The following is a 12111-nucleotide window of genomic DNA, read 5'->3' as shown; positions in this document are numbered from 1 at the left end:
ATTCTTAATCATATTTATTCACTACAAGAAAAGTGTCATATTTTAACATACATCCTATAGTGACATGTCATTAAAAATTACTTTTACCTACTGTAACATCCCAAATTTTATTCAATGAAAAAGGGTTATTTTTATGTATTTTAAATATTTATGAAATTATTAAAGGGTTTAAAAATGTAATATCCCAAATTTTAATAAATAAAACAAGTTATTTTGATTTTAAATATTTATTGAGATTATTAGAAGGTTTGTCATATTTTTATTTAAGTATTTTACTATTTACGTATTTTACTATTCATGTATTTTACTATTCACGTATACGTTTTTCACTATTCATAAATACGTATTTACGTATTTGTAAATAGTATTTTACTGTGCATGTGCACAGTAACTGGCGGCTACAGAGGGGCTGCGGATCTGAAGTTTATAAATTTTAATAAATTTTATTATTTTAATGAATAGTGCATAGTACATAGTAATTTATAATATTATTTTAATGAATAGTGCATAGTGCATAGTAATTTATAATATTATTTTAATGAATAGTGCATAGTGCATAGTATTTTCAAAATTTCTATAAATAGGGGCCTAAGGTTTTGAAAATTTAGAATTCTAGAGAGAAGGAAATTCTGGAGAAATAGAGAGAGAAAGTAAGAGAGAGAGAAGGAGAAAGAAAAGGAGGTTCTGCTCTAGTGCCTTGTTTAAGGAGAAAGAGGAAGAGATTCTGCCCTAATTCCGATTCCTTTTAAAGAAAGAAGAGAGGAGATTCTGCCCAAATTTCTGTAAACCCAGGTAAGGGGGGAGTGGGAAACCTCGCTTGGGGGTGTGGGAATAATTGTTAAATAGTTTGTTTGTTGGATTGGCTCCCGATCCCTTACCTGTTGTTTATTTCTTTGAATATGTATTATTGATGTGTTTTGTTTTATATCTTATTTATTTACATATTAGAATCTGTTATTTGAATGGAAGGCTAAGCCTCCTAAGTATTTATAAATTTGTAATCTATTATTTAAATGGAAGGCTGAGCCTCCTTATTATCTTATATTACCTTTTAAGCTTCCTACTTTACTTAAAAGATCTTAATATATTATTATTGAAAAATATGATACCTAAGCAACCTCTGGACTGTTGGACTGTTGGACTGTTGGACTGTTGGACTGTTTGGACTATTGGACTGTTTGGACTGTTGGACTATTGGACTATTAAATTGGATTATTGAAATAATTCTTAATTATGAAATATGAATATAATATGTGTAACATGCTAAAGGTTGAGTCTGTGAATGTATGACATGCATCATATGCACATATTACTCCAGGTGTGCCGCTGAGGCCGCATACCCACGACTAACAAGGTGTACCTTTGAGTCACCCACGATATGCTAACGAGGTGTATGAACACCAGTGATAGGTGTGCCTTCGGGACACCAGTGATGTAACATGCTAACGAGGTGTATGAACACCAGTGATAGGTGTACCTTTGGGTCACCAGTGATAAATTCTGCAACTTCTGTATGGCGCCACATGCATACATTAGTGAGTCAAGTCAAGGAAATCATTATACATAAGCATATATGTGAGATTGATTATATATGTGAATTATATTGCGTGTGTGTGTGCTATTTAACTTTTATTTCTATATCTGCAACTGAGTGAGAAGTTTCTCACTCCCTTGTCATTTTTGTGTATATTTAAATTATGATGCAGATAATTAGCATGAGGCTAAGGATGTTGGTGGTGAAGCTTAGGCTTCTGTTTGGGTTTCGCTCTGATAAGATGTGACATCGGGATTAGCTAGACTTATTGTTAAATTATTATTATTTTTTTCTTTTGTAATTTTTATGTTATTTATGTTGAAAGTGTGTATTTTTGTCATATTATAATTTTACTAAAAGATTATAAGTTAATTCCTAACTAGGAGGCCCTGCCACCTTTACTGGGATTAATTTATAATCTTTGTTTTATAATAACTTCTTGAGTGTAATATTTATGTGTATGTATTATGAATGTGCATCTTCTACCTTATGATACTTATTGTTTTATATCATTCTATGAAAATCTTTTATAAATATAGTTTATGTTTATTAATGATATTGGGGTAGAGGGTGTCCCATTTAGTGGTATCAGAGCAGGTCGATTTAATCGAACGTGTGTGTTATGTGCTTATCATGACTCTGTTGTGTACTCTGACTATGTTTTATTTGTTGTGTATTATGATGATGATGTTTGTTTTGTGTTGATATTGTTGATTTTGATATTGCTATGTAATTAGAGGAAAGATAGTCATGATAGTGTTAGCCAACTAGAGCTATTAGAACCTTGGATGTGAGTGATACATTGAGTGTACTAAGAGTTTATGATTGGTGGAGTTTTTGACATCTATAGTTGTAGCAGGTTCAATCTAAGGGTGGTTGTCTCCTTGGTGAGAGATCGAAATGATGATAATTCCCTTAAGTGTTATTATTGACAAGTTAATTATTTATGGTTTAGGTAGCATGTGAGTTATTGCGGTTGAGGATAGTATTGAGAAGCTTGAACGAGAAATTGAGGAGTGAATTTGGAAAGAGTTGAGGTACTTTGTGACATTAGATATATTGATACACTAATGTTGTTTGGTGTAGAAAATATTTTCGCTACAGTTTTGACAGTTTGAGTATCATATTGACAGAATTAGATTTTTTTTTTTTTTTTTTTTTTTTTTTTTTGCGGTCTTTATGAAGATTATGGCTTTGGATATTATTTTCCCAATGGAATTGGAAAAAGATAAAACAGAGGTTTGAAACTTTAGTTATGACTGCTTCGATGATCAGAAGTTTAGTTGTAAGCGCTGAATATACTTGAAGTGATTTTTGAATCTTTAGCTAAGGAGATGATCTTTTTGGAATCTTATGTCTTTCTAAGAGTTGTAGTTTAATCAATTAGTTTTCTTTGATGATAGGATAAGATCAAATGGAAGAATTGAACTCTCTATGTGTTGTTTTCTTTGATAGTTATTTAAAAAAAAGAAATTAGGCTGTATAATAATATTTTTGGGTTAGTAGGCAATGCAATGATAAGAATTGACTTTGTTAAGATATTTGGGATGTTATCATGTGGATTAAGAGGTTGTTTAAGGTTGTATGATGCTATGTGGTAAAGGTTGTTCATGTACATACTTATGAATGGTATATAAACAGGTTTAAAGTAGGTATTCTAATATGATTTAATATGCATGCATGTTGATTTGTGGATAGATGACCTTAGGGATCAATTGGTGAATGTCGTGTAGTTAGTGAAAGTGATTTTAGGGTGTGATATGATCATATTATAGTTGAAGATGAAGATATATCTAAGATGAGTATATGTTAAATTGTCTAAGTATTACTATTATATTTATTTTATTTTATTATATGAGGTAAGTTTTCTAGTTCCTGTAAATTCCAGTTGAGGTAAATATGGATCTGTTTAGGTAGAAGTTGTGTTTAAAATGAGGAAATATCTAAGCCAGTTAGGAAGGATAAGAGTTTTATTAGGTTAGCCTATTATTATTAAAGAATTATTAAAGGAATTTCTAGGATAGTATTGCCCTTAACTACATTCACTAGGAGGAAGTATTATCTTTATGTGGAATAGTAGGTTTGAGAGTAGTTTCAACTCTTATGGAAACATTGACTAGTGATAACGTTACCGGACTTTAGTGAGTTTTATGTGGTATAGAGTGATGTTTTGAAGACAAGTTTGATGGATTATTTCCATGACCTTGAGTTAGGGGTTGTAATGTTTACACTTGAGATTTTGGAGACATTACTGGTATAATACTAAGCTTGAGGTATTTAGCGATCATAAGAGCCTTAAATATCTTTTGACCGAAAGTGATAGTTGAAAATCTTTAAGGAATAAGATTTTAATTTTGAAAGTTATTGAGCCAAAGTTATTGTGGTAACCGATGTTTTGTGTAGGAAACCTTTATATTTTCCTTATGGATCTTTGGACTCAAATTAAAAATTTAAGTCTGCCTTGTGAGATTACTCCTAGTAATGTAAAACTAGGTATGACTCGAGTAACAAGTGGATCATTGAAAGAAATTTGAGAAAATATAATTAGTTGATTCATTTTGGTGACAAGATACGAGGCTATAAGATAAGGTGATGGATAAAAATTTGAATTGGTTGTAGATGGAGTAGTAAAATTAGTGATATGATATATGTAACATATGCTTAGGAGCTTGATCTTTATAGATAATCGTAGAAGTAAAAACAATATTCTGGCAGATATTTTGATTACGATGATCACTAATTTATTATTTTGATGATTTAAGGAGTGAATTTGATTGCAGAATTTAGAAACTTATGCTTGATGTGTAAGATTATCTCTAGTAGCATTGACTTATTAATGGGTGAGATTAGAGGAACCAGGAGTTAGATCCTTTATTAGTGACCCAAGTAAGCAAGATATTAGAAAGGACACATTTGGATGCTTAGTAAACTTGAAAGGACATAAGAGTACTCTTAATATTTATTTAGGAGTTGCTAAAATGTATCAGAGTGGCGCAGCAGAAGCGTGATGGTCTAAGATGAAAGAGAAGTAGAGAAATTGAATCAAGGTATGGAGAGTGAGTTTAAATTTGGAGTGGATGAAGTTTTGAGATTTAAGGATAAGTTGTGCATTTCTAGTATGTCAGAGCTTAAAGCAATCCTAGAAGGAGGTCATAAGAGTATCCTTAGATATCTTTTGAGTTGTACATCAATAAGGTAGTAAGGTTGCATAGGATTTAAAAAGCAAGATACGTGAAGTTTATTCATTCATATTTTCAAGCAAATTTCGGGGACGAAATTTCTAAAAGGAGGGGAGTAAATGTAACATCCCAAATTTTATTCAATGAAAAAGGGTTATTTTTATGTATTTTAAATATTTATGAAATTATTAAAGGGTTTAAAAATGTAATATCCCAAATTTTAATAAATAAAACAAGTTATTTTGATTTTAAATATTTATTGAGATTATTAGAAGGTTTGTCATATTTTTATTTAAGTATTTTACTATTTACGTATTTTACTATTCATGTATTTTACTATTCACGTATACGTTTTTCACTATTCATAAATACGTATTTACGTATTTGTAAATAGTATTTTACTGTGCATGTGCACAGTAACTGGCGGCTACAGAGGGGCTGCGGATCTGAAGTTTATAAATTTTAATAAATTTTATTATTTTAATGAATAGTGCATAGTACATAGTAATTTATAATATTATTTTAATGAATAGTGCATAGTGCATAGTAATTTATAATATTATTTTAATGAATAGTGCATAGTGCATAGTATTTTCAAAATTTCTATAAATAGGGGCCTAAGGTTTTGAAAATTTAGAATTCTAGAGAGAAGGAAATTCTGGAGAAATAGAGAGAGAAAGTAAGAGAGAGAGAAGGAGAAAGAAAAGGAGGTTCTGCTCTAGTGCCTTGTTTAAGGAGAAAGAGGAAGAGATTCTGCCCTAATTCCGATTCCTTTTAAAGAAAGAAGAGAGGAGATTCTGCCCAAATTTCTGTAAACCCAGGTAAGGGGGGAGTGGGAAACCTCGCTTGGGGGTGTGGGAATAATTGTTAAATAGTTTGTTTGTTGGATTGGCTCCCGATCCCTTACCTGTTGTTTATTTCTTTGAATATGTATTATTGATGTGTTTTGTTTTATATCTTATTTATTTACATATTAGAATCTGTTATTTGAATGGAAGGCTAAGCCTCCTAAGTATTTATAAATTTGTAATCTATTATTTAAATGGAAGGCTGAGCCTCCTTATTATCTTATATTACCTTTTAAGCTTCCTACTTTACTTAAAAGATCTTAATATATTATTATTGAAAAATATGATACCTAAGCAACCTCTGGACTGTTGGACTGTTGGACTGTTGGACTGTTGGACTGTTTGGACTATTGGACTGTTTGGACTGTTGGACTATTGGACTATTAAATTGGATTATTGAAATAATTCTTAATTATGAAATATGAATATAATATGTGTAACATGCTAAAGGTTGAGTCTGTGAATGTATGACATGCATCATATGCACATATTACTCCAGGTGTGCCGCTGAGGCCGCATACCCACGACTAACAAGGTGTACCTTTGAGTCACCCACGATATGCTAACGAGGTGTATGAACACCAGTGATAGGTGTGCCTTCGGGACACCAGTGATGTAACATGCTAACGAGGTGTATGAACACCAGTGATAGGTGTACCTTTGGGTCACCAGTGATAAATTCTGCAACTTCTGTATGGCGCCACATGCATACATTAGTGAGTCAAGTCAAGGAAATCATTATACATAAGCATATATGTGAGATTGATTATATATGTGAATTATATTGCGTGTGTGTGTGCTATTTAACTTTTATTTCTATATCTGCAACTGAGTGAGAAGTTTCTCACTCCCTTGTCATTTTTGTGTATATTTAAATTATGATGCAGATAATTAGCATGAGGCTAAGGATGTTGGTGGTGAAGCTTAGGCTTCTGTTTGGGTTTCGCTCTGATAAGATGTGACATCGGGATTAGCTAGACTTATTGTTAAATTATTATTATTTTTTCTTTTGTAATTTTTATGTTATTTATGTTGAAAGTGTGTATTTTTGTCATATTATAATTTTACTAAAAGATTATAAGTTAATTCCTAACTAGGAGGCCCTGCCACCTTTACTGGGATTAATTTATAATCTTTGTTTTATAATAACTTCTTGAGTGTAATATTTATGTGTATGTATTATGAATGTGCATCTTCTACCTTATGATACTTATTGTTTTATATCATTCTATGAAAATCTTTTATAAATATAGTTTATGTTTATTAATGATATTGGGGTAGAGGGTGTCCCACCTACACAATAATTATAATATATGTTAATATATTATTAAAAAGTGTGGGTATAAGCTATAGTGACACATAAAATATATTGTTAAATCTCATTCAAAATCAACACTAAAATTGTGTATAACTATATGTCAAATAGACATATACTAACATATATTATACTTATAGTAACACTTTTTGTATGTCACTATATGTAACATTTCTTGTAGTGATTATAAATAGTATTTTCATTTATTTTTTAAGGGTATTTTTTAATTAAAAATATTAAATAAATTTTATTTAGTTAAAATTTATTTTATAATCAAGTCCAAAAAATTTAAATATTTTCTTACTTACATATAGAGTTTCAGAGAGTAAAGACTTAAATAAGTTTTTACTTATTGTAACAGGATTGGATTTTGATTTTGATATTTTAAAAACATTTCATTGTTTTACATCCTTCAAAAATTTACAAATGTTTTTTTTTTTGTCGTTATAAGATATTTATGGTCCTTGTAAAATGAGTAAAGTTTAGTTATGATTCTTCTATAATATTTTTCTTTGATTTTCGTCTTTCTAAAAAGTAAAATAATTATTTTTGACTCTTAATAATAATTTTAAGATAGATAAATAACATTTATTTTAAAGATATATAAATAAAAAAAATTAAGATACCAGGCATTAATATTATCATTAATATTTGTAGGTAGCACTTAATTTAATAATCACATAACTTTTTAATAAATAAATAAATAGTTAAAAAATAATTATATAATAATAAAAACTAAAAACAATTTTTCTAAATTTTAGATGCACAATAAAGAATTTCTTTTTATAGAGATTAATGTCAAAACCACTCATTTTGCAAGTATTAAAATCATATTTAAATTTAAAACAAAAATTATATTTTTAATTTATGATGAGTCAAATAAGTCTTTTACTTATTTTTTTTTTATAAAAAATTCATTGATTAGCTTATTACCCCTACAATTGGTTAAAAAAATTATTATATTTCTTAATTTATGGTGTGGCTAAATATAACTAATATCACTTATATATACCGTTTAATTTTATGAGCAGTAAAATTTAATTTATGATTAATGTCACTAAATATAACTTATATATACATTATTAATAAAAATTAATTACTTAACTATTTTATTAATCTTGACAAATTATGTATTTATTTGTTATATAAAAAATGTATTAGTAACAATATTTTATTAATCATTAAATTTAATTAGAATAGTAATTGGAAATTAATAAATAATTAATAAGTAATATAATATATCACTCCTATTTTATAATAAATATTATATAAAAAACACTCTAAAGATAAATATTATTTTAATTTTTAATATAATAATAGTCGGGTGGGAAGGGATTTGGGTAATTTGAAGCATGAGGACCTAAGTTCAATCTTCACTGCGACTATCTTTGTAATTTTTTTTATCTTTACCAAAAAAAAATTACACATTTTTCACTTATTTCTTACAACAATGTATTTTAGAAAGTTGTTATGTTATATTGTTTTCGCTAAAAAAAAATTAATAATTAAGTGAATTTCATAAAATAAAATAAAAATTCTTTCTTATTTATTTATTAGTATTGTTTATTGTTCTTGGTTAAAAAAATTAAGCCAACACTTTTTTCAGTTGTAAAAATTATTAACACTTGTTATGCCAGCCTACTAGTAGTACAATTAAGTTAACACTTATTATGCAATAGACATTACATTTTTATAACAATACACTTAATTAGAAACAAACTTTGTAATTAAGTCTTTTTGTTTTTTATTTTATATTAAATGATTATTAACAAAATTGTTATTATTATTATATATTTTTCTTGAAAAGAATTAGTATTATTGTTACATTGATTTTTTTCTTTTGAAATAATTATTACATTAATTTAATTTGAACCTTCTCCCTTAAGTTTTCAATATGTTGACTTTGAATATTTTATAAAAATATTACGCGTAGCAGTTTGTGTCCTTCGACGCAATGACAACATTCCCCTAGGTAGTTATTTAAGCACATCCCAGTTTGGAATGAATCAGGTGAATCTATAATAATAGATAAATGATACTCAATTTTTCATGTTTTTTTATATTTATTTTTTAAAGATATTTTTATCTTTAATTTTTTACAAAAATTTAATAAATATTATAATTTGTAATCTACTCTTTTTTATCCTTTCTCTCGCTTTTAGATGTTTTTTTCTTAAACCTACAAGTAATTAAGAAGTGTTGTGTTAAAAATTGAAAAAGAAATAGAAAAAAATTCTATAGAAGATGGAAAGAAAAAAAAATGATTTTATCTTTATAATTTTTCTATTCTAATATTATTGACAATTTAATCATTTTCTTTATATATTTTTTCTATTAATAAAAATATTATATTAACATATCAATTATTCCATAATCTCATTTTTCTATTAATTGATTAAAAGTTTTCTAAAGAGTAAATTATAGCTTTTTTATAAATAAAAATATTAAATTTGTTTCCTTTTATAAATTTCAGTATACGAAGCTTTACTCATTTTTTAAAATTTTCATTAAAAAAATTGGTACCATAAATGCAAGTATATTGTAATGTCCTTTTCTCTTGCAGGATGGCAGAAAAAAATTCTCACACTTAAAAGTATTAAAAAAATATTTATAGCAATATTGTGAATTTTATGATTATTTATTTAATTTTATTAAGTAAATAATTTATTTGATTTGTTGTTTTAATATTATAAAACTTTAATAGTATGTTTTGATGAGAAATTCTAAAAATTTAAGAAATTTAAAATTCAAAATTTAAAATTCTAGAAATCATGTAAGTAATGTGACTAATCTTAGTATTTGTTGTTAATTAGGACATTCTTCGCACCAGTTGTCTTAGTATTTATTCTATTTAACAATTCATCAGTGGTTCAATTTATTTAGCAAACATAAGATCCTAAAATGAATTGATTAACCTGAAACCGCTGGAGTGAAAATGCCGTCTCCTATGACCATGGAAGTCCCCATCATGGTTACAAGTACAAGCAGAACTCGAGCAAAATAACTGTTCTCAAGCTTTTGCTTTAGTTTTGAAGCTCTATTCAACTTGTTAGATGGTGTTTCGAGTCTGTAATTTGAAAGCTCCTTGTCCTCTGGTTGATGGTTTGGAATCAAACTCATTTTGGCATGCCTACATATTAGTGAATAAAGTGCAAATGCTCCACCTAGTTAATGCATAAAAATTGTGTTACTCATTTTGAATTGACTTGTCAATTACTACGTAGAAACGCGTAATGATTAATATGTGAAGGACAAATTTGAAACACGGAAAAAATGTTATAGAAAATTAGAAATGGAAAAATGGAAATACTTGGGTCCACCTTTAGTATTTAGAAATAAATGACACTGCTCTTTGATCATAATTCTCTTTTTATTTTTATTTTTATAAATATATAAAAATACCAGTTCAGTAATTTCATCAGAGAAGAAACTAAAAACTTATTCTATTGGTGCATTGATAACGAACGTTACGAATGCTAGTAACTATAGGTGTTGAAATTACATACAACCAAAAGTACTCTATTATCATTACATTAAAATTAGTTTTTTGTGGCAATTAATTTATTATTTAGCGGCCATATAAATAGCCATAATTTTTTTACCAGCATTTAACTAATGGCTGGTATATCTAGTGTCGTTAATACTATTACCGACATTTATATAAAATGCTGCTAAAGATCTACTAAATAGTCGGAAAAACTTATTTCTTTTAGTGGCAATTCTAGTAACCATTTTAAAGGCTATTAAAAGTTTTTTTTTTCAATTGTCTCCTTTACTTTAAATAATTTATTCCTATAATTTCATTTTCTAAATTCATAACTTATATACTTTTTTATCTCTACTCGATATGGGATTTGTAAGATGAGAGTTGTCTTTTATTTATATATTTTTTAATTTATTTTTTTAATTGTGTTGTCTTTTAAGAAATGTGAGATTTATAAGGTGAAAGTTGCTCTCTAATTATTTTATAGCACTATTGAACTTGGTAACAATGAGTGATTTGATACCAATTTAGAATAGTGAATTAGGAGTCAATCCTATAAAATGAACCTGTAAGGTAATAGTCATTACTCATTTATATATTATTTAATTATCTTATCTCTAATCGATGTGGGACTTAAGTTTTTTCTAATAAATAATTGTTGCTAATAGTAAACTTTAGTGTAATATAATATATTTTTAGTGGCTATTATATATTAGCTATTAATATTTTTACATATGGCGGCAATTAAATTATTGCCATTAAATAATTGTCATTAATAACAAATTTTGTTGTAGTGACTTTTTATTTGAATGTATGAATTCATATGTTTAAATAATTATTTTTCCCATCATTTTACGTCTTCTGTAACTTTGACATTTATTAATGTTTTTTTTAATATTTTGTTTTATTATTATGTTTAAAGATTGTATTATTATGTGTATCATATTTTTTTTTAACATTTACTAGAATATTTCCGGTCAGAGTATACATCTCGTAACTAAACTATTGCATATACCCGTGTATTGCATAGTGATATTTGTATTTTGTTGTGTATATAAAGAGTATATAATTAACATAGTTTATTATAAATATTTAAATTATAATTCAGATAAAATTTAATCATTTTAATTAACACAATTATATTTGGTATAATTAGAGCATGCTTAAAATACGATAATTAGAAGACTTAAATATGTTTTTAGTCCCTGTAAATATAAGTCATTTTTATTTTAAATCCTATGATATTTTTTTGAAATTTTTAATCCCTCAAAATCTTTCTATCATACATTTTAATCCTTTCCATTAAATTATCAATGATTTGAAAAATAGTTTGTTGATATGTCATATATTTTAATCTTTTCCATTAAACTATTAATGATTTGGCCAATAGTTTGCTAATGTAGTTCTAGTAACATGACATATCACTAGCTCTTCTTTATGTGATGGCTAATTCATCTGCACGAAAAAAAAGTTCAAATTCCTAATTCTAATTAATCTTAAATCCATTGTATTTGCTCTTCTTTGTTTCAGGAATTAATGAGTTTTGCTGCTTACACTTGGTTTATCGAGGCGGTTGTCAAAAACTTTTTCACGATTTGTGAACCCATCTTTAACGTCTTTAAAAATGGTATCTATCTCATCTTCTACCTCTCATTCGTTAACGTAAGGAAAATAACACACTCTATAATTCATATTCACCACATTCATCGTCTTCACTTTTGATTTTATTTTTTATATATTTTCTTCTCTCG

At 27.3% G+C, this 12111-nt stretch overlaps 1 long non-coding RNA gene across 1 annotated transcript; it reads left to right on the top strand.

Moving 5' to 3' along the window:
* Positions 1-182: 182 nt before the first annotated feature.
* On the top strand, positions 183-2046 carry LOC145958195 (uncharacterized). The gene is made up of 2 exons (XR_014433844.1): positions 183-792; positions 1707-2046. It is a non-coding gene; the product is annotated as an uncharacterized LOC145958195 (long non-coding RNA).
* The last annotated feature ends 10065 nt before the right edge of the window (positions 2047-12111 follow it).

This window comes from Cajanus cajan, chromosome 5 (genome assembly GCF_000230855.2).
Source record: "Cajanus cajan strain Asha chromosome 5, NIPB_CcT2T_4, whole genome shotgun sequence".
NCBI lineage: Eukaryota > Viridiplantae > Streptophyta > Magnoliopsida > Fabales > Fabaceae > Cajanus > Cajanus cajan.
The sequence above is the reverse complement of the archived record's forward strand: the minus strand, read 5'-3'. Positions and strand labels throughout refer to the sequence as shown.